At 53.0% G+C, this 23,739-nt stretch overlaps 1 non-coding gene across 1 annotated transcript; it reads right to left on the minus strand.

The window, feature by feature from the left end:
• Nucleotides 1–23,404: 23,404 nt before the first annotated feature.
• LOC129030910 (U6 spliceosomal RNA) lies at nucleotides 23,405–23,509 on the minus strand. The gene has a single exon (XR_008500808.1). It is a non-coding gene; the product is annotated as a U6 spliceosomal RNA (small nuclear RNA).
• Nucleotides 23,510–23,739: the final 230 nt, after the last annotated feature.

The raw sequence follows: 23,739 nt of genomic DNA on the forward strand, positions 1-23,739 counted from the left end.
GCCCACAAGGGAGAGGGTGCCTCTGAGGGGCTGCAGGAAAGATGAAGATGCAGAGGGCTGGGGCCTGAGGCCTGGCCATGGAGCAGAGGTGAGGGTTGATGACTTTGTAGGATGAGTGGGGAGGAGGGGCTGGTAAGAGGCAAAACTGGCTGCACCTGGGCGGCGTGCCCCTGCCTCACCTTGCTCTCCTACAGGGGAGCCTGGGGATGAGGCTGTGCTCTGAGTGGGCCATCTAGGGCAGAAGGGACAGTAGTCCCAGAGCTGGGCCTTGAGGTGGGCCATCTCAGGCTCCCTCCCAGGTAAGGCACTGCTGGTGCACGGGCCCCCCACAGCATCTGGGAGAAAGGGTTTTTTAAACGGGTCTGCAGGTACCGACTGTGCAGAGGAGCCCCGGGATGAGGACCACGCTCCTTCTGCTGAGGCGCCCTCTCCCTCACCCCAATTACTCTCATCCCCTGCCCCTTCTCTCCAGCTTGGCAGAAGACAAAGGAGGCTGGGCTGCCTCGGGAGGTGGTGAGCCCCTGGCAACTGGAGCTGAATGAGTGAGGAGCCTAGAGGGGCTTAGAAACTGCTTTGGGCCCACAGGCCCTAAAGCTGTTGGAGCTTCTGCAGACTCTGCCTGGCCATGGGACCAGCCCTCCCCTGGCTTTCTCCCTTCCTCCCTCCCCCAACACTGCTGCGCCTCCCCAGTACATGAGCCGCGCCCACTCGTGGCGTGCACATGTGCAAGGATAGATTTGCCCCAGTGCAGGTCCTCGGCAGGTCCGCCCCACACCTGCTCTCCTTCAAGGCTGGGGGAGGCATTTGAGTCCTTTGTGTTCTCATTACTTCAGGTCATGCCTCTCGGGCACCTCCTGCCACATGACAGCAGGTATCTTTCTGGCTTCCTGCCACCCTGGGTGCTCCTGGAGGGCAGATGTTTCCTTGTGCAGCCTGGCAGGAGGCATGGCATTCAGGGGCTCACTGCAAGTAGGGGGGCTCTGCTTTTGGGGTGCTCATTGAGGCTGGCTGGTACTGCTACCCTGCTGTGGAAGTCAAGCAACATTTAGAAGATTTTTAACAGTGCAAGTCACCACCACACCCACCTCCCACCACCAGAAAGGCTGCATTTAGGGATGGGCAACGTCGTGTTGTGGGGAGATGTCCCTAGGCTTTTAGAGGGAGTGAGAATTGATAGGAGCTCTTTGGAAACTTACTTGGAAATACCTACTAACACTAAACATATACCTCCCCTATGATCCAAGCAGAATGAGAGCATATAGCTGCTGAATGGTGTGTATAAGAATGCATGTAACAGCTTTATTCATCAGAGCTCAAACAGAAACTGCCCAAATGTCCTTTGCCGTGAGAATAGATAAATGAATTGTGGTGTATTCACACAGTGAAATACTACTCAGCAACAAAAAAGGACAAGCTACGGACACGGGTACAACAGGGATGAACATCATGGGCATATATATTAAGCACAAGAAGCCAGACACAACAAAGCCGACACTGCATGATTCCATTTGTAGGCAGTTCAGGAACAGGCAAAACTAATTGATGATAATAGAAGCCAGTGTGTTCCTCGGGCTGAGGGTGTGGTATTGACTAGGCATGGACACAAAAAACCTTCTGGGGTGCGGAAATGTTCTCTGGCTTGATGTGGGTGGTGATTAAAAGGATGAACACATATGTAAATAAATCATCAAGCTATACACTTAGATGAGTGCACTCTGTGTATGTTATTCCTCAATAAGAAAGTTAAAGGGAAGAAAAACGCTTATAAAAGGGCTTCTGAGATTCTAATTATTCCTTTAAATCTCACTGCAGCTTTTTCAGCAAAAATGAGGGAGGCCCACATGGTGTACGTTTTCTTCAGAATCCCAGAGGATTCTGATTTATGGGCAGAGAGGCCCAGGGCAAAAGCCTCTCGCAGCTGTGTGCTGAGCAGAGCAAGCGAGTGGCGGCTTCCCTGAGCCTGATGGGGAAGGCAGAGCAGGCCCCCTCTTCAGACAGCGGGAGGGTGGGCACTGCCTGGAGGGCAGCCCTTGGGACCCCCTCCCCCAGCTGCAGCCAGGCCCTAGCTTCCTCTGGTTCCTGGAACCTGCCTTACCCAGCCGGTGTTTCCAGCACTTAAGGCTGGGAGCTAAGCCGTTCTTCCACTCCAGGAAAATATTTGTTCAGGGACTTGGCACCCAAAGAAGAGGAAATAAAAGCCACCTTGGAGTCTAGCGGGCGGCTCTGCTGCCGGCGGCTGTGTCTGTCCCTCCAGGTTTGCCTCTGCAGGTGCCCAGGCCCTGCGTCTGGGGCCTGGCCAGGAACCTCACCCCACAAACAGGCCTGCTTAAGGATAAGCCTGGGGTGCCACTGTTTATTCATTCATTCAGTCAGTCATCTGTCAGTTCTGTCAACAAATGTTTATGAAACCTACTATGTGCCAGGCACAGTGCCAGGCCCTGGACATTGCCAGTGACCCAGGCCCCGTCCTCACCTTCAAGACTGTTGCAAGGTAGTGAGGGAGGCTGGCGGCATAGTGCAGCATTGAGGGTATGGAGGTGAGGTCAGGGGGAGCCACCAGGCAGGCCCATACCACCAAGCACTTGGCAGGCACCTAGCTTCAAGCCAGAGGAAACGTAAGGTCAAATAAAGGGATGACCCAGAGGGGAAGGAGCATTCCAGGCAGATGGAACAGCATAGGCAAAGGCCCAGAGGTAAGACAGCACAGAGCTTTGTAGTGTAGAGAGTTGATGGGGTTGGCTGGGGTTGGGGCCAGGAGTTCAGCACGAGGAGGTTGGAGGTGAAGCCGGAAGAACCTCCCTCCTGGGTGTAATGCTCAGGACTGTGGACTTTATCCCCAGAGCAGTGGAGGCTTTTATTTGTTTTGAAACATTTAAACACATTGATTTTGATTCTTTTTTTAAATAGAAAAGTACAAAAAGAAAATTAAATTGACCTCAAATCTTACCACCTAGATATTTCCTGATGACCTTTAAAAAATTAATATATGCGTGTGCGCATGCTTAGAAATCCAAGCAGAACAGAAAAGTCCAAAATGAAAAGTGAAATCCTCCTTCTCCCCACCTGGCTCTTGCCAAAGGCAATTTCATTTAATAGGTTTTTGGTTGCTGTTTCCAGAAATTTTTTCCGTGCACATACCTGTGAGGATAAGTCTGTGCTTTTAAAAAGTTACACCAAAGGGATGGGTCTATCCACGGGGACCTACAGCTCCTTTTTCTGACCCAGTTTCATTTCGGCACGTGCAGATAGTTCTACCCCATTCGTATAATGACTGTGGAGCATTCAGTTGTGCGGACGGACTGTAACTGACCCAATTCTTCCCTATTGGTGAGCACCTTATTTCTAGGCTTCTGCTATTGTACACAGTGCAGGACTGAAGGTCTTGGGTGGGTATTTTAGTAAGCCATTATCAGTAAACCCCTCAGAGGCTTTTCTAGCAGTGGACTCTGGATGGAAAGGATTGTTCTTCACAATTGCCTTCCAAAAACTTCACCCATTGGCCACACCTGTCACTGTGCCCAGACTTTGGGTGGGAGTCCCAGAGACCACACCTTCAAATGGTTTCATTTTCTTCTTTCTGCTGGAGTGGGAGATAGAGATGGTATCACACGGTTGTTTTGATTTTCTTTTATTTAATTGCAAATAAGGTTAGGAATCATTTCATATGTTTTTTGTTTTGTTTTGCTTTGAGACAGAGTCTTTCTCTGTTGCCCAGGATGGAGGGCAGTGGCATGATCTCAGCTCACTGCAACCTCCAGTGAGGTTCAAGCAATACTCGTGCCTCAGCCTCCCAAGTAGCTGGGACCACAGGTGCACACCACCATGCCCAGCTAGTTTTTGTAGTTTTAGTAGAGATGGGGTTTCGCCATGTTGGCCTAGCTGGTCTCAAACTCCTGACCTCAGGTGATCCTCCTGCCCTGGCCTCCCAAAGTGTTGGGATGACAGGCATGAGCCACCACACTGCCCCATTTCATATGGTTTTGCCATTTGTATTGCTTTTTTTTTTTTTTTTTTTGAGACGGAGTCTCACTCGTCGCCCAGGCTGGAGTGCAGTGGTGCAATCTCGGATCACTGCAAGCTCCACCTCCCAGGTTCACGCCATTCTCCTGCCTCAGCCTCCTTAGTAACTGGGACTACAGGCACCCGCCACCACGCCTGGCTAATTTTTTGTATTTTTAGTAGAGACGGGGTTTCACCATGTTAGCCAGGATGGTCTCGATCTCCTGACCTTGTGATCTGCCCTCCTTGGCCTCCCAAAGTGCTGGGATTACAGGTGTGAGCCACCGCGCCCGGCCGCTTTTTTCTTAGAGGAATTGCATTGTCCTGTTTTCTGGCCCATTTTCCTAAGGGGTTTTTGTTCTTTTTCTTGCTAATGGGTGTGGGTTCCTCATGTACTCATGACTTTGAGGGAGGAGCATGGCAGGCTTTGGTCTCCAAATGATCCCACTGGCTGCTGTGGGAGGGGCTTGGGGGCCAGTCAGCTGGGAGGCCTGTGCAGGGCCCCTGTGAGAGGGGCTGTGGCCTGGAACAAGAGGTGGCCACAGGAAGGGAGCTGTGACTGGATTCTGAGGATACTTAGGAAAGAGGACTAAGAGGAACAACCAGTGGGTTGATTTTATGCACGATAGTCCAGAGCACTTTGGTTCAATGAAAAAAAATAAAGCGAAACACTGCCAATGGCCCTCCCGCGGCAGGGGCACATCAGCTAAGATATCTTGACACAGGATTCTCGATAAGTCACACAGCAGGCCAGAGTCCCCGCTGGACCATGGCCTGACAGCTTGCACTGCTTCTCCTCTTCCCTGATGGAGAAGGGGTGGGGTGACGAGGAGGCTGGTTCCCAGGTTCCCACTTCAAATATTACAGTCCCATAAGCCATGGAAGCATCTCAGAAATTCCAGTATTTTAGCACATAGTAACTGGCTGAACCACATGGGTCACTGTTAGGCAAGAAGCCATACAGATTCCCCGGGAAGGGAAACAGGGGCGTATAGGGCCTGAGTACACAGGGTCAGGAGGTGTGAGGAGGGCCTTCTGGGTCCAGCTCCCTGCTCCATGCAGAGCACATAGATTTACAGGGAGTGCTTCACAGATATCCACTAGATGAAATACTTTTCTTTTCTTTTTTTTTTTTTTTTCCGTGAGATGCAGTTTTGCTCTCGTTGCCCAGGCTGGAGTGCAATGGCGCGATCTCGGCTCACTGCAACCTCCACCTCCTGGGTTCCAGCAATTCTCCTGCCTCAGCCTCCCAAGTAGCTGGGATTACGGGCATGCACCGCCACGCCCAGCTAATTTTTTTGTATTTTTAGTAGAGATGGGGTTTCCCCATGTTGGCTAGGCTGGTCTCAAACTCCTGATCTCAGGTGATGCGCCTGCCTCAGCCTCCCAAAGTGCTGGGATTACAGGTGTGAGCCACTGTGCCCTGTCTGAAATATTTTAATAATTCAAATTTATGTTACAGTCAAAATGAGTGGAAAAAAGGGGGCATATAATGTTAAAAAGAAAATGTAATTTTTTTCCTTTCTTAAAAAAAAAAAAAACTAAGGTATATTTTACACACAGTAAAATTTGCCCTTATTGTTATACAGTCTTTTTTCAAATGCATGCAATTGTATAACCACCACTACAGTTAGGATCTAGAACAGTTCAATCATCCCCAAAACTTCCCTGCACCCTTTGTAGTCAACCCCTTCCCCACCCCTGGCTCTTGGCAGCCACTCATCTGTTTTCTGTAAGTGTTGCCTTTTCCAGATGTCCTATGAGTGGAATCATATAGTAGGAAGCCTTTTGAGTCTGGCTTCTTTCATTTAGGAGACAGCATCTGAGCTCCATCCAAGCTGTGTGCATCAGGAGTGTGTTCCTTTTCATTGCTGAGTAGTGTTCCATGGTGTGGAAATGATGACTTTGTAACCACTCAAAACTAGAAAAATGCAAGTGCTCTTCAACTATGAGCATTTCCTTATTTCTAGATTCATAAATCGAAACGCTTCCTTTGTCCACCTATGAATCTTGATTTAGAATCCAGAAAGCACGGTCTGTTTGCCTGAGGCTGAGAAGTAACCTTGGAGAACCTGCAGAGGTGAACAGGCCCAGGGTCAGAGGGCAGGAGGACACTTGCTCCAGGGACTTTGGGCTGACTGGCCTTTTTTTGGGCAGGCCTAGCCCCAGTCCACATGGTGCCTCTGCACATCCCCATTTGGGTGGGGTGCAGCTCAGTTAGCAGACGGCACCTCTGACCAGTAAGAGAAAGTCACTCTGTCCTCCAGGCCTGTGAGCCTTGCACCTGGACAGCAGGATTTCAGCCCCCAACTTGCTCCTTGACCTCAGCAAAGCCTGCACAGCCATGTGGACAGTCTAAGTTTGGACTAGATTTAAGGCTGAAAAGTCCTGAGACCTGCAGACCCAGGAGGCAGCAGATGGGCTGGCTGCCCTCAGAGCCTCAGGGCAAGCTTGCTGGGGTTCCTCTGGGCTGCCTCAGAGCCGCCTGTGGGCAATCTGGACCTCAGAAAGACCTTTCCGGCGCAGCATCTTTCTTCTTTAAATTAGAGACAGGGTCCATGTTGCCCAGGCTGGCCTCAAACTCCTGGCCTCAAGCAATCATCCTGACTTAGCCTCCCAAATAGCCTCCCAAATACGGATTACAGGCGAGAGCCCCTGAGCCCAGTCCAGGGCAGCATCTTCAATCCCAAATCTGCAGAACCCTTTTGAGGACAGAGCCCGGGCCATGAGCTGGGATACCTTCTCTGAGGGCGAACAGCTTCCCTCTGTGGGGCTTTTAACCCCCGTGTTAGCCCTTAAAGGGAAAGTGGGCGTTGGGGAGCAGGAGACATGGTCACCCCTTCAGAACTCATGGGGGAGGTGGGAGGGCATGGTGGTTCAGAGAAAAACTCTGTAGCCAGATGCCTGGGCTCAAAATCCTGGTCCCGCCATTTTCCAGCCTCGTGACTAGTGCACAGGGTGTCTGTTGCAAGCCTGGGTGAGGTATGACATGGCCACACATGGGCTACTGCCACCTCTTAGCACCTGATAGACGTTGTTGTTGGACCAGTGACAGGGCCACAGACTGAGACGGTGTGGAGCCCCAGGGTGACATCCGTTAACCAGGGCTGCCTCCTTCTGATCCTCACCCATCAGATGTGGTCCCAGGTGAGATGACTTCTCGTAGTTCCCAGGATTCTGCCAGGCCAGGGTGATGACCAGTCTAGTGACAACTAGGCTGGGGGGCCTCAAGGATGCAGACTCCAGCCCCATCCTCCTGATAGGTGCTCCCTGCAGCCTGATGGCGAAGGAAGAGGGTCCACACTGGGCCTCTGGGTCCCCAGTGCAGGAGCAGCCTGGCCTCCCCTCTGGGTCCAGCCCGGCTACTTCTGAGGGTGGAAAATATCCCGTGGCACGAGGGCTGGGCTGAGTTCCAGCTCAGGGCTGCCCGGACAGAGTCCACAGAAGAAGAAAGACTTTAACCAACTCTTTTTCTCTATGTGTTGCTCCAGAGACCTTGGGCTGACTGTCTGGCCTTATTCTCAAGGTTATATAACATTTTAATTTATTTTTCTCTTTGTAAATGAGGCTGTTTTGCCCTATCAGATGTGCTACCACTTGAACCTGTTAGAAAAGACTGGTCGCTTGGTGTGAAAGGTAAGGCCTTTCAAGCCTAAGAATCCAGACACACAGCAGGGCTTCTCGCAGAGGGAACTTAAGCATGCTTTGTGCATGAAAGGGGGCACAGTCCCTGCTCCCCAGGGGGAGCTTAGCTGTCCCTCAGATGTGCCTCTCCGGTACAGTGCCACACAAGGCTGACCAGCCAGGGCCGGCCCCTCCCCAGAGAGTGCTCACACCCACAGTGCTCAGGGGTCTTCACCATCCTTCCCTCGTCGTATTCTCACACAAACTCGAGCTGTGTGGTGCTGCAGGCGTTATTATCACTCCTGTTTCGCAGGCGAGGAAACAGGTCTGGAGAGGATAAGGGTTTGCTAAAGGTGGCAGGCCTGGATCTTCGAGACTAGCTGGACATGATTTTGTGGCCCCTGGTGGAGACTGAAGTGGAGACAGCTTGAGGGGGCTGGCCTTGCTACTCACACACTCAGCGTCCGAGCCTGATGGGCAGCCCTTCTTCCCAGCCCTGTCTGTTCAACTCCCTCCTTGCCCCTTGCCTGTACCCCAGACAAAGGGAGTTTCTCCCAGGAGCCAGAGGCCAGGCCAGGAGCCCAGAGCTGGCACTCAGCAGTCTCTGCCCGCCCTGGCTGAGGGACTGTGTGAAGCTGTTACATCTCCTTACCCCTCCATTTCCTTATAGGGAAAGCAGGAGGGCCGGTGCCCACCTTCAGGCGCAGATGAGACTTGGAAAGAGATTTAAGAAAATGCGGCCTGCCACTAAAACTGTCAGGCACCAAGATTCTGGTTAATTATGAAAAAGGACTACCATTTCCAATGTGCCTAGAATGTGCCAGGCTCTATCCATGCCTACCCTCCGATTTCAGGGACATAGAGTAATATAGTGGCAGGAGCAGGGGCTTTGGGGTTAGACCCCACTTTACTGGCTGTGTGACCATAAACTCCTTAGAACCTCAGCTCTCTCATCTGTGAAACGAACTCATCTCCTAGGGGCATTAAATAAAGTAATGGGAGTAAACTCTAGCATTTTGGTTTGGGCACTTTGCAAGCATTGCATGAATAGTGGCTATGACTCTGATGGTCACAAAATCCCTGACAGGCAGGAATCCCCACCCTCTTTTTGCAAATGAGGAAATTGATATCCAAACTGATTCTTCATGCAGCTCCTGAGTGGCCAAGCGGACGTGCAGACCCAGGTCTGTGCCGCTCCTGTGCTGCGGTTGCTTCCTGTTCATCCATTCTGTCCCAGAGGACACCTGGACAGGTGTGGGAGAGGCTCTTCCAGCCTGGAGCCGCCCCAGCAGGCCCCGAAGCGGTTCCCAGGCATGGGAAAGGGTGGCCTCCCTGACACGCCTGGGTGCTGGCACCACAGTTAATAATGATGTGCCCTGCAGGGAACCATGGTCCTGAGTACACAAACAACCAGGGGACAGATGGCAGCTCATTTCTGCCCAGCCCCAGGCAGCTCCGTGTCCCTATGAACCAGTGGGCAGGTGGGGAGATGTCACTTGGAATATGTCAGATCCAGAAGTTGGGGAGCAATTCTTTTCTCCCATGGTGGGAGGAGCATGGGCAGTGCCCTCTGTCTCCCAGGAAGCTGGCTACATAGGCGGCGCTGGCCTTTGCTGGGGAAGCCCAAGAGAATAGCTCCAGCCCTCTGAAGTGGCTCTTCCCTTGGAGCCCTGTGCCCTGAGCACGTCCCTACATGCGTCTGACTCCTTCAACACAGTCACTGAGGCCTCCTCTGGGTCAGGGCCTGGGGACCCAGAGATATCAGGAGCACAGCCCTGGCCTTTGAAGAGCCCACGGTTTTGTGGCAAGGACACACATGCATTATTAAACAATACAGATGTCCAAGGGCAGTGCTGTAGAAACAGATGAAGGACACCCCATCCAGCTTCAGGACTTAGAGAGGACTGCCTGGAGGAGGAGGCATGTGAATGAGATCTTGTCAAAGGAGCTGGCCCGGCAAAAGAGGAGGAGAGAGGTGTTCTTGGAAAGTGCTAGGTGCACCCAGGGACCCACAAGATCCACCCCCTCACCCACCCAGTGTGCAGTATCTGCATTGGGGGTGGAAAAGCAGTGAGAAGTGAGGCTGGAGGGACAACTGGAGCCAGTAAAGGAGAGCTGGTTTTCTAGGTCAAGGGCACAGGGGTGTGGCTGATGGTGAGGGAGCCGGCTCTACTGGCTTTTGAGAGCTGACTGTGCTCATGAGTTCAGTGACCTCACAAGGTAGTTTGAAATTGGCCATGATGGAAATATTTATACCATGGACATTGGCAAGTGCCACAAATCAGAGCCAGTTGTTAAAAAAAAAAAAAAAAAAAAAAAAAGGAAGGGGGCAACCTGGGTGGATTCTAAAGTAAGGGCATGGGATAATTAGCTTTGTTCCTTAGAAGGATGTTCTGACTGTTGCAGTATAAAGAACAGGTGGTGGGGAATGGGCTTGGAGACTGGAGCTGGGCCCTGGGTGACCTCCTGGAGATGGCCAGAGGCTGCCTAAGAAGGGTCTGGGTAGTGGGAGAGGATAGGCCCCTGCCTCCCACTGTGTATCCTGACTCCCACTGTGTCGGGCTCAGCCTGGGGGTGGGGCAGAGGATTAGGTGGCTTTTTCAGCCTTCCTCAGCTAGAGCCTGAGAATCCCAGTAAAACCCTTAATGAAAAACACCTGGGGCTCTGCCCTGAGCCAAGCCTAGAGATGGGGATGGGAAGGGGATTAGGGGATCGGAAGTGAGGGTGGAGAGGGACTCCACTCCATCCATTCATTTGTTCATTCATGAACTCTTGTTTCACCCAGCTGCCTGCGCCTGGCTCTGGGAGAAGACGGAGCGGAAGAAAGAGGGGCTAAGGAAGCCATAGAAGCACTGCACAGGGGCCATAGGGATCCCACGGTGCCTGCTGCATGCATGCCTCATGTACTGAGCTGAGGACATGAGCCACGGCGCCTGCCTCATGTACTGATGCTTACTCTATGGAACCTTCCAGGCCAGGTCACAGTGCATCACAGTCACGACTGGGCTAGGTTCTCGGTCTCCCATGTCTTCCCCGCAGAATTGTGTGTGTGTGTGTGCATGTGCAAGTACACACACACATACAGGATTGTAGTGAGGGGGGTGTTGATTATAAGAATACAGGAAGGGTGGAGGCTGAGGTCCACCCGCTGGAGTGGTGGACCTCAGCCTCCATCCTTCCTGCCCAAGACATATTGCAGATGGAGCAGGTGAGATCCCAAAAAAGAGACTTGGCAGATTCACAGCCCACTGGGGCTTGGCCTGGTCCGGGCTGGCCTCCGGGCCAGAAATGACCTGTGGGCCTTTGAAGCCTGGAGAGTTGGGGTGGCTGTGGGAGGGGGCTGGGCTCCAGGACCTCTGCCCCACCCTTCCCTGGAAGGAGGCACTGAAGAGGCAGGACCTGCCTCATCCAGGCAGCATTGTTCTCTGGCTTCTCAAGATGGCTCAGGGCTGGCCTGGAGGCAGTCATGGGGCTCCTGGGCACTGTGCTGGCTGGCAGCGGACTCAGGTTCCTGGCTGGAAGTGCTAGTGGTCACCAAACAATTGGGTTGGGATTTAGAAAAAGGATGTTCTGTTCTGGGGAGAAGCTTGTTTGTGAACTCAGTTCCCACCTCTTGTGCACCTTCCGAGCCCTCCTCCCCACCCAAATTCTCCCCAGGCACAGTCAAAGGGCAGGCAGGGGCACAGGGAGCACCTCTGTGCGTGTTAGAAACAGCGCTCCCTTGGGGAAGATCCCCTCTGGACAGGCACCTGGCTTGGTAAGTGGGCACGGCTTTTACTGAAATTAGAAAAGAGGACACTGCTTCAAGCAGACACCGCATAGGTGCAGTGACCACTCTGCACAGACACACCTGTACCCTGGAGCTCGTCCTCTAGTGGCTGGCAGGGAGGGCTCCATTTGTACAAACACAACTATTGCTTCCACACCCTGTCTGCCCTTCCTCCACCCATGTGCCACTCCATTCCCCATCCTTCAGGTAATGGACATCTCTTAAAGGGATGTGAGGGACTGGGGCCTGGAGTGAGTGTGCTATGAAAGCAGAAATGTTCGCACTTCAAGGGCTACGGGAGGTGTGGCCCCTGCTGACAGCAGCTTTCAGCAGGGGAAGCTCCCACAGGCCTTCTGGGCACCGTGTGGGGAGGGAGGCCGGGTATCTGCAGATGAAAGGCCCAGGACCCGCTGCAGCCCCAGGAGGCAGCCCAGGAGGCAGCCCAGCCAGCCTTCCCCGGGCTTCCCTCCAGGGCCAGGTGGTCCCAGCCTGTCTGCTCCCCTCACTGTGTCTGTGGTGTATCTACAGATGCTCCAGGGTGGAACAACTAGACTTGCCAGCCAGGCTGTGGTACACAACCACCTTCATTTCAGCCCTTGAAAGTGGAACAGCCTTCCCAGCACCCTGGCCCCTCTTCTGATCATTGGCCTTCTAGGGCAAGCCCTCTGGAGAAGGAGTGCAGAGCTGCAGGCCAGCAGGCCCAGGGTCTTGCCTGGTATCTTGGGTGCTTTGCTTCCCTCCTGGGGCCCCAGATCTCCTCATCTGGAAATCAAGTTCAGAAAGGTGCAAAATGTACTGGTAAGAGGCAGAGCTGGTACTTGAACCCAGGACTGCCTGACTTCAAAGCTTCATCACAGCATCACAAGTTCCTCTAGGAGCCAGGGCAGACAGATGCTAACGAGGACTCATCCCTCATGGGATCCTTCAGGATGTGGCTGAGCCCGCAGCTGCTTCATGTACATGGACTCCAAGAGGTCACAAAGCTGTGAGCATTCTTAGGGTTTCTGAGGGCCACCCCCTCGAAGCTGAGGTTCAGAGATGGGGAGTCACTTGCCAGCCGTGGGGAGCCCAGACTCCCTTGCTCCCAGCTAGTGTTCTTTCTGCTGTGTGGAATGGCTTTCTCGAGCCCATCTAGGTTAGATGCCACAAATGTATAGTGAGTGGGGGCCTTCCATGGGAGGAGAATGTCCTCTTGGGGAAGCAGAAACAGGGACGCCTCTGGCTCCATGGCTGCAGCGATCACATGATATCTGCAGTGATCACCTGATATCTGCGATGAGTCTGTCACCCCTCCCTCTGCCCCTAGTTATTGACTCACAGAACAGTCGTTAGTTCCTCAAAGGGACAGAAGCAGCAGCCGATGACTGGCAGAGAGAAGTTACTGGGAGTTACTGGGAGCTCTCCGGTGGGTCAGTCACTAAGACCGGGCCCCAGGTTTGTGCTGGGCTAGAAAGAGCTCAGCAACAGTGACCTACACAAAGGTGGTCTGTGAAACCGAGGGCAGGGGTGAGCCCTCGGGCAGGAATTCAGGGGCCTCTGGCCTGGTCAGCTCCCTGAGGCCAGGGGGGATGGGGAGTGGGAGCCAGGGTTGAGGAACCATGGGCTGGCCTGAGGAAGCAGTCCTGACTGGAGACCCCGCTGAGCGCCAACATTGTACAGCCCCGGCTGCCTCCAGGGACCTTGCCCTTGGAGATCCCAGCGTCCTGCCAGGAAGTCACGTATCAGACCTCGGGGGCTTGGCTACCTGTAAGCCGGCAGGGAACGCTTGGTCAGGTGTCTGGGAGAGGCTTTCTGGCTGGCCTGGAATGGTGGGTGGGATTTTCCCATGGGAAAAGTCTGGAGAACAAAAAAAATAGGAAAACCAGGTCAGGTGGGGAGGTGAGTTGGTGGGAGGGTGGGAGCTGAGGCCTGGAGCCTGCCTCTGGGGGAGAAGGGAGGCTGTGGGCAGATGCTGGTTCCCCGTTTCCCTGTTCCCCTGCAGCACCTGCAGAGATGGCTAGAGCAGGCCACCCTCAAAGGGGACAGTGTGCTCTCATGAGTCAGGGGCCAGGCCGGGGAGTACCCTCTGAGCCCCGCTTCCCAGGCGGCCTTCCCACCATTCCCTCCCAGCTTGAGGCCACTTCCTGCAAGAGTTAGTCAGCTCTGCTCACATGCCCGGGCTGGGGGTGCTCAGACCGCACAGTGAGACAGCTGTCTTGGGCCCCCTGGACGCTTCCTTTGTGCTGCCCAGGAGAGAGCCTGCCCTCTCACCTGCCACCCCGCCCCACAGCTCCAAGTCTGTGGCGCAGCCTCCTGGGAAAGGAAGTCCTCGGGCCACTCAGCCACTCAGCCAGCCACCTGAAGGAGTCCCGGAGATGAACTGTGGGCTTCTCCTCACTGTCTCCTCCTCCTCAACCCTGCAGATCTGGCCTTTGCTTTTCCCAGTTACTTCCTCAGCCACTGCGCTTTGATTCTAAGACCATCAGCACTCACAGGAAGGGCTTCCAGGAAGAGGCAGGCCCTGAGTTGGTTCCTAAAGTGCCAAGAGGACCTGTCTAGGACTCCAGAAGCTTCCAGGAGTCAGGGAACCTGGGGCAGAGACAATCCTGAAGGCTGTGAATGGGGCAGCTCGGCCTCTCCTTCCCCACCCTCCATTCTGACCCTCAGATTCTCTTCAGGCACAGCTGGAAGTGGGGTGAGGGTGACAGCAGGGGGAAGAAGGCAGGACTAGGTTGAGGAATTCTGTCTGTGGGACAAAGAAGTTTATCTGCCTGGTGGGGTCTCCGGGTGCAGCGAGCTACCCGTGAACGTGCTAGGGGGATTTAGAAGGCAGTGGGGATGACACGGACAGGCAGGGGACAGAGAGAAGATCGGGCCACTCTTTCCTCATTGCCTCCACCATCCTGAACACACGGGCATTTCTGGCTCTCATACCAGCCAGGTGCCCCCTCTCGGCTTTTCCCTGGAGCCCCTGGTGATTTTAGGATGTTTTCTCCCCATGCTGGGCTGCTGTGGGGGATGTAGGGGGAGGCAGCCCTGGGGCCCCAGTGCATACAGCTGGGGGTTAAGCCAAATGCACTGAACAGAGGGACACTGGAGACGGGACTCATGACAGTTACACTGCCAGGCCCTCCCCCGCCCTGCCAGTGAGACCGATGACTTCCTGAAAAGGGGTTACATGGAGGGTTTGCAACATGGAACATTTGATGTGACCTGAGAACTTCCTGTTCAAATGACCCCTGGGGCTCTTGACCTGCTCCTGAAAGTGTCATGTGCACAGTCGGAATGAGTCCTAGGAAGCGGGACTTCTCCGAGCAGAGCTGCTTGCAGGCTGTGCCCACCTTGGGCACCGGGATCCAGGCTCTCCTACTCCAGAGGGCTCTTCTGAGTTGCTGCCGCAGAACCTGCTTGGTGGCCTGTGGCTCACGATGTCAAAGGAGGAGCCATCAGGAAGTGGATGTTCCCAGCAAGAGGGCCTTCTGATGTCCCCCACCCTCCTCAAAGCACTAGGGAAATTGGATCTTAAAAAGGGGTTCGGGAACCCAGTGCTGAGCCCTTCAAGGTAAGTAAGGTCAATGACAGCCATGGCCCGAGGTGAAGCCGGAGAGTGTTTGCTTTCCTGAGAAGGCAAACTGAGCAGTGACTCAATTGAGAAATATGCCATCGAGTGCTTGTTTCTGAAAGAACAATGTAATCAGAAGTCAGTCCAACTAGGAATGAGCAGTGAGGCCTGAGGAGTTAAGCCCCCACCCTCTGTCACCTGTGGTCCCGCCCCAGCACCAGGAAAACATAGATCTGACCTCCTGCCCCCCGAAAACCCCACGGAATGGATGGCTAAAGGAAGATCTAAGCCCAGTGCCTCCCATATGGAAGCACTTTGGCCTGTTCAGCTTTTCTGGCTGATGGGCAAAGGTGTTTTTTGGCTGGCAGCTCTGGCTTTGTTTAACTGCTGGCACCTCCGGGGATGGAGTCCTCCCAGACCTCTCCTGTGGGCGCAGCAGGAAACCCAGGAACTCTAGGCTGAGTTCATGTGTCTGAGAGCCTTGTTCTTGCATCCGAAGGGGAAGGACGAGGCCAGCAGCCATCTATTCACTGACCCCTCTCCATGGCTCCCAGGCCATTCCTGACATGGCTTGTCTGGGAGAACTGGATGGATCCTGGCTAAACATGGTGGAAAATCAGGGCTTCAGGAAGGCTGGATATACATGTGCATTTATCCACCTGGATGTTTGCAGGCACTGTCTCAAAGTTATCATTTCCATCCCAAACACCAGCCTCTCCCCCTGGGTATCCTCTCTCAGCATCTCCATCCCCTCCGTTGCCTGAGCCAGAGATGCAATGGCTCCTGGAGATTCCTCCCTCTCTGGAATGCTCCTGGTTCCACCTGTTGAATGTCTACATATGTCTTGGCACCAGCTCTTCCTTCACCCTCATCACCACTGTCCTGGTTTACTGCTTCATTTTCCTTCATCAAGATGATAGCAATAGTCTCCTAGCTGGTATCTTTCCCCAGTCTTATGCCCTCTATCAATCAGGCAGGTCGAATTCAAATTTGGATAATTTGAGAAGAGTGTACAAAGATGTACGGCAAGGGGCAGGAAGACCCCTTGAATCTCTGAGGTGAGCTGGGAGAGTACTGTTGACTTTTCCGAAAAGATGCAGCCAGCTTGCACACAGCCTACAGGAGGGAGTCAGGGAGAACCCTGCTCTCCTCCCGCCCCTCATCTCCTGCTGGGGGTCCCCAGTAGCTGAGTTGTCTGTCCACAGGAGGGTGAGGGAGCCTGAGGATGCTGTCTGCTCAGGTTGGTCTTCCTAGTTCAGGGCAGCCGAGAGAAGGTTCCGGAAGGTGAAGGAAGGATGTTCATACAGAGATGCAGACCTATTCGTCACATAGCACCAGGGAGACGTTTCTAAAACACATACCTGGATGTGAGCCTGCTTAACATCCTGAGAATAACCAAAACAATTGTGTGAATGAACAGCAAACACCATCGTCACCCCCGTGGGTCTCTGGTGCGGGACAGGCACCAGCCTCGGCCCCTTTCACAAGATCTAACCCTCTCTTTCCGTGTGCATCATGACCGTCAAGGTCAATGCCACTGTCCCATTTTACAGCTGAAGTAACTGAAGCTCGGAGAAGCAGACGCCTGCCTCTCACATTCAGGACCTGGTAACACTGGAGTCTGAGCATGGGGCTGAGTCAGCTGTGACAACATCTCTTCCTGGGGCCTTCGAGGCCCTATGGGTTTGTCCTCAGCCATCTCCACTCTTGGCCCAGCCCTGCTGCTCCTCGCTCCTGGGACTCCTGGGCTGCAGCCAACCTGAGTGACTGGTTCTCTGGAGCCTCCCTGCTCTCTCGCCTATCTGAGCCTTTTGGGGCAGGGGTGTACGAACAATGGCCAGAGGCCACAGTATTGCCTCCATGCCTGCTTTTGTACGGCCTGCGAGGGAAAAATGCTTTTTACATTTTCAATGATTGAAAACTTCAAAAGAAGAATATTTTGTGACATGCGAAAATGTGGCATTTTAATGTCCATAAATAAAGTTTTATTAGAACACAGCCCCGCCCGTTTGTGTGCCTCTTGTCTATGGCCACTTTTGTGCTGCCGTGGCAGAGTTGAGTAGCTGAAAATATTTTCAAATACTTTACTATCTGACCCTTTACAGGAAAGGTTTGCCAACTCCTGCTGAGTTGTATGGCTTTATGACACACAACTCAGTCTTCACTGTATTTTTGTGTGTGTTTAAATTTCACCTGTAATTAATGAATATATGCACATTATGGAAGATTTAAACAAGGCAAGGGTATGGGGGAAAGTACAGGAGTCCCCTATCCCCACCTCCTTCCTCGGGTGATTGCCATTAACACCTCCGAGGCTTGCAGATACTGCTTTTGCTTCCTCTGTCTGCGCTGCCCTGTGCCACTTCTGTTTCACAAAATCCCATCATACCTCAGGGCCAAGCGCTGCCGCCATCTGGTCTACACCCTCTGAAAGCTGCCCCTGGCCCTGTCTTCCTGGAGCATGTTGCTCCAAAGGTAGCATCTCGTAGAGACTGAGAGCACGGGTGCTGGACCCGCTGCCTGGGTCTTAGCCGGGCTCTGCCACCTACTAGCTGTACATCCCTGGGCAGTTGCTTACTGTCGCTATGCCTTAGCCTTTCCCTCATCCTTAAAATGGTGGTCATGGAATGATCTACGTGCTTCACAGGCTTGTGAAGCCCATGTAATAAATAATTAAACACATATTGGCCGGGCACATTGGCTCATGCCTGTAATCCAGGAGGCAGAGGCAGGCAGATCACCTGGGGTCAGGAGTTTGAGACTAGCCTGGCCAACATGGCAAAACCCCATCAATACAAAAATACAAAAAAATTAGTCTGGCATGGTGGCGTGCGCCTGTAATCCCAGCTACTCAGGAGGCTGATGCATGAGAATCACTTGAACCTGGGAGGTGGAGGTTGCAGTGAGCTGAGATTGCGCCATTGCACTCCAGCCTGGGCAACAGAGCAAGACTCTATCTCAAAATAAATAAATAAATAAACAAACAAACACATGTTACCTACTCAGAACAAAGTGTGGTATACAGACGGTGCTGCTAGGGAACCATCATGGTAGCTGGCGCACATGCAGCCCGCATCCATGCCTGGCTCCCCCACCACGGTGCAGGCCCCTGAGGCAGCGAGCGCGTCCTCTCTACTCTCTTCATCCTCAGGGCTTAGCCCAGAGAGGCGCTCAGGAAACAAACAGCGATGCTGCAAGAAGGCCGCGTGACAGGCCTCAGGGCCAGGGCCTCAGGTGTCCTGAGAGAACGAGGGCACCATGGGAGCCAGAACACCCAGCTCTTCTCGGGCCGGGCTGTGAGGATGTCCCAAGCACATGACCCAGAACTTGGGGTCCCTGAGGCTGGGCAGGTGAATCTAGGACAAAAAAAGGCACAACTTCTCAATAAGCGGGAGCCCATCCTTTTTTGATTGTTGAGGGGCCTTCAGAGAGTCTGAGGATCACAGTGTCTCTTGGCTGTGAGGAGGGGCCAGGGAGCTCCAGCAGGCCCAGACCTGGAAACCCAGACTCCTGGGTTCTTTTGGAGGGGCACCTGGCAAGGCAGACTGAGCCCTCAGATCAGCTGGGAGCCCTCATCAGACCAGCAGGGTTCAGACTTTTCGGAACACTGAGGAGGGGGAGTGGGGGTGGGGTAAAGGCACCTCCACCCCTCCCACCTTCACAGAAAATTATCTTTCCCCCTCCCCACCCCCACACATAGTGCTGTCCCCCGAACCCCAGATGCACATCCCAACCTTCTTCAGTCCTCCTAGCTTCTGAGGCAGTGAAGCCAGACCTGAAGTGGACACACGGTTTACTTAGGATAAAGGACTTCAGTGCTCCACTCAACAAGCAAATAAAAGGCTGAAGCCTCGGGCGAGGCTGGGGTGGACAGGTGTGGCAACGTCGGCGAATCTGGAGACAGATTTGGCTCCGAATGAACTGTGAGTTCTCCACCACCACCACCAAGCCGGCTCTGGCGCTTGAGACCCCGGAAGCTCCCAGGGAGGGGCCCGGGGGCTGGTGTGGGTGTGGGCACATGCCTGTGCTTCCCCGAGCAGCCAGGGCCAGAGACCGGGCTCCACAAGGCTCAGAGGGTTCATGGAGAAAGGGGAGGAGGGGCCTGAGGCGTGGCTCCCTGTCTGCCATGGGCCTGGATGGGCAGGTCCTCCTGCGTCCTCCAGTCCGGTCTGGAGTCTGATGCTCTGTGGCTGGAGCAGCTTGGGACAGGCTTAGGTGACACTGTTTGAGGAACATCTCCCTCGAGGCTGGTCTCATCCCAGCAGTGGATGGCTGGCAAGAGGGGCTGGAGTCTGCATGGGCTGGAGTGGGAGGATGGCATCAAATGTGATTGTAGTCACATCTGCACATCTGGCTAGGCTGTCCCTTCCCTCCAGCTTCATGTCCCTTGCTTCTGGGAGCCCGCCTGGCCCTGCCCCACTGGGCCGGCCCCTCAGTCGGGTGGTGGGTGCGGGCGGTGGGTGCGGCTACCATTGTGCAAGGGGTGAGCTCACCTGCCGTGCCCAGCCTGGCCTGCACTGGCCTGCCCGCTGCTGGTTAATCATTGTTCAAACACCCTGGCAGGCAAGTGGGCTGTGGAGGGAGACGTGACAGGGCAGGGCCGCCTCTGCCAGGTCTCAGCAAAGCTCTGCCAGCAGGCCCAGGGCCGGACCCGCTCCCCAGGACCCCACAGAGAGCAGCCTGCAGCGGGGCTGAGACCACCTCTCCTAATTCTTTAGGAGGAACTCAGTAAATATTTTTGATAGACTCAAGGAACACCCCTTTGTAGGTTTCCTGTCTTGGGGTTAAAAACCAGCAGTTTAGTAACATAGCTATGAGGGTGGGCCCCAGAGTCCAAAAGCTTTGGGTCAAACCATAGCCCTGTCACTTACGGGCTGTGTGAACTTGGCCAAATTTCATAATCTCTCTGTGCCTCAGTTTCCTGGGCTGTACAAAGGAGTTGATGATGATAATAGTGCCCTCCTCATAGGACTGTTGGGAGGATTAGGATATATATAAAGTGCTTACTAGGCCCATTGCCCCGAACCAAGACTGAAACACTAATCACGGCTCCCAGCTCATCCCCAAAAGGAAGATGAGTGGCCACCAGATGATGGGCTGGGCTGGTTGTACACTCACATGTTCTCCTGTGAATTAGGTACGACTTTCCCTACTTCCCGGATGAGAACACTTGGGCTCAGGAGAGGGATGGGGAGGGATGTTACGTGTGAAGCAGCTGCTGAAGGTCAAAAGATAGAAATGACAAAGCCGGGTTTCAAGCCCAGGTTCATCTGCACCCAAATGCCATGTTCTCCCCATCACCCAGCCCTGCCAGGTTTGCAGATCAAAGGTGCAAATCTGAACTTGCCAGGCAATTAAATCCTGCCCATGCTCACTGATATTCTCTGAGCGCTGCGGGTAGACGGGTGGTGAGGAGGCTCTGGGCTGAGTTTGCTATGAGAAAGACAGAGATCAACAATGCCCAGCCCAGTCCCTGGGCCCAGAGAGCCCTCGATGGATGAGGAGAGAGCATGAGCTGTGCACTGCCCGGCAGAAGCCCAGCACCACCATGGCTGAGACCCAGGTGGCTCCAGGACCCCCAGACAGGCAGGGTCAAGGAGGCAGCTGGTGGGAAAAGGGACTTGAAGCGGCACACTGTGTTTCATTTGTGTGATTTTTTTCAGCGTGTGTATATTTGGCATGGTTTAGGTGGGGGCGAGTTGCAGAGATCAGAGGCCTAGAATCCCCTTCTCCCTCCTACACCAGGCCTCCCCACGGTGCTGCTACTAGCTGGGACTGAGTAGAGACGGTCATAGAGACAGGTTCCAGACTCCTGTTAAGGGCCCTGTCGGAGGAGCACTCATCTCCTGGGAAGAGTCCCAGCCCTCGGCGAGGGCTCTTTGGTCTACTTCAGAGCCGCACCTTGAGGGAGAGTTCCGGGCATCAGGCAGCTTGCCCTGGGGCCTGTGGGGCATCTGTGGGGCCCCATGGGAGCCTGCGCACCATGGGATAGGCAGCTAGGAAAAATCCATGTCCGACACGCAATCTGAGACCTTGGGAAAGAAAGGACCTTGTGGCCAAGGAATGCGGCTCAGGGACCTGTGTATGTGTACGTGTGTGTATGTGTGTGTGCGTGTGCACGCATGTGTGTGTCTCTCTGTATCTGCGTGTGCATGAATGTGCAATGAGAGCTGGCTAGGGCAGCAATATTCCTCCTCAGAACAGTGAAATTGGTAATGGTCATCTCATGACAGCCCCGGGAACCTCTCCCTGCCTCGCTGGCATGCCACCCTTCCTTCCCCTTCCTAGGGGACACCCACTCACACCTGCCCTCACTGTAATGCCCAGTGGCCCCTGCCTTCTCAGCCTCTCCTCATCCAAACAGGCTCTCAGAATATCCTCTGAGAAACTCATTTCTCCTGAGTTGTTGGTGGCTGAAAATGAGGCCTCCCGTGTGGCCCTCCCAGCCACTCTCACCTTCCAGGGACAGTCCTCCTGTCCCTACATGCACGGCCTCAGCTATGACCAGGGAGGACCTTGGCTTTCTAGGACACAGAGGCAGCCTGCTGTTGCCTGGCTCCTGCTGGAGATGGAAGACATGCCCGGCTGTGGACTAAAGGCAGCTGAAACCAATCATGGCCACCATGACACATTCCAGCCTCTGAGGCCAGACTGAGCCATGAGACTCTCCTGCCTACTTGCTGACACCCCTGAGAGGCCTCGGGCACAAGGAGACACATCGTGGCCATGGTTGAAGCCACAGATATAGGTGTCGGGGGATATAGGTGAGACGCTGGTGGGGCAGGAATAGTGCGTGTGATACATGGTGTTGGTGCCAGACAGGTGTACGGAAGATATTAGAAAGATCCTAAAGGGGGTGAAAAAGTTGTAATCTCCTCTCCCATCTATCCTCTACACACACCTCCAGTGTTATCTTTTCTATCTCAGCCAGTCTAGCTGTTTGACAAATGGTGGTGGTGTTAGGGAGGTATGTGGTGTTCCTGGAAGACATGAGAAAGATACACAGATCATGGAGGAGGCGAAGGTTCTAATCTCATCTTCAGTTTGTTCTCTACACACACACTACCATTATCATCTTCCTGATCTCAGCCAACTTGGCCGTTCAATGATGATCAAGTTCTTAGGGTGAACATTAGTGTCTCCTAATCCCCAAAGATAAGATGGGAAAGGGTCTTCAGGCCCACACCCTTGCCACAAGGAGATATGTTACAATGAAAGTAAATTTCAGACCATATTCCGCCACAATGACATACTTTTATCAGCAAATAGTCACAAAAATAGTCATTTGGCCCCTCCACTAAACTTGGGGCATCCCCTTTCTCTACCGCTAGGCATGCTGATAAGCACTCACATGGGAAGTCCAGTAGCTCAAATATATGGCAATGTTCTGTCAGCGGGACCAGCCGAGCTTCTGGTTGGGCCAGAAGACAGAGTTGTCAAGGCCAAGAGGAGACTCAGAATCAAATGGAAATAGGCCCAGAGCACAAGTCCCTGCTTGTCAGGCACGTTTCACCCACGTTTGCTGGATTCTTCTGTCTTGTTCAAGCAAAGACATAGGTGCCTAAACCATCTTTCCAGCTGAATATAGTTCTTGAACATCACTCACCTCACCAACAATAAATTGCCTGGATATTGTTTATGCTAGTTAATGAATTTTGGGGAGCAGATTTAAATAACTATATTTGAAGCCCTTGCTAGCCACTTCTAGGGTGTGAGTTACTTTAAGTGTTAACTCATCGCCCCTAGAGCATACATTACAATTAGCTCACACACAGAGACACTATCTCTTGTATTCATACAATGGAGCTTTCAAGTAAGTCACAGACATTACACTAACCCAGGGTGTAACCCTTGGCGCTATTGACATTTTGAGCCAGAGAATTCTTTGTTGGGGTGGGGGGCAATCTGAGCATTGCAGCCTTTAGCAATAAAAACCAATACTTGGCATTTATCCAATAGATGATAGTAGCATACCCCCTCCGCTACCAAGTTGTGATGACCAAAAGGCCACCATACCTTGCCAACTGTCCCCTGGGGACAAAATCTCTCCAGGTTGAGAACCATTGAACTAGAGTGACCATATTTATTGTCCACTCTGGGACACTTTCTTCTTAAACTTACATATCAGAAAATGTTAACTAAATACAAAAATAGAGAGACTAGTATCATCAACATACCACCACCCCATGTATCCACCACTAAAACTCCATAATTGTCAACTCAACCAATTTTATTTCGTCTCTACTTCCACTCACATTCTGCCACCACTTCGCCTTGCTAGATTGGTTTGAAGCAAATTCTAGACAATATTCATCTATAAATATCTAAGTGTATGTCTTTATTTTTTAGATTTTTTAGTTGGCACATAATAATTGTACATATTTATGGGGTACATAGTGATGTTGAGAGGCATATAATGTGTACTGATCAAATCAGGGTAATTGACATATTCATCTCTCAAACACTTATCATAAAATATGGAATGCTTCACAAATTTGCATGTGATCCTTTGTGCAGGGGCCATGCTAATCTCTGTATCATTCCAATTTTAGTATATGTGCTGCCAGAGTGAGCACTAGATGGACTGATCTATCTATCTATTAATATATCTATCTATCTTTAAAAGATAAGAACTCTTTTTGTTTTTTTTTTAGATGAGGTCTCACTATGTTGCCCAGGCTGGAGTGCAGTGGCTCTCCTGAAAGGAGTGAAGCCTGAATTCCATTGCACTCCAGCCTGGGCAACACAGTAAGAGTAGTGGGATCCAGCCTGGGCAACGTACCCAGAGCAGGCGCAATCCCACTAC

This window comes from Pongo pygmaeus, chromosome 12 (assembly GCF_028885625.2).
Source record: "Pongo pygmaeus isolate AG05252 chromosome 12, NHGRI_mPonPyg2-v2.0_pri, whole genome shotgun sequence".
NCBI classification, from domain to species: Eukaryota; Metazoa; Chordata; class Mammalia; order Primates; family Hominidae; genus Pongo; species Pongo pygmaeus.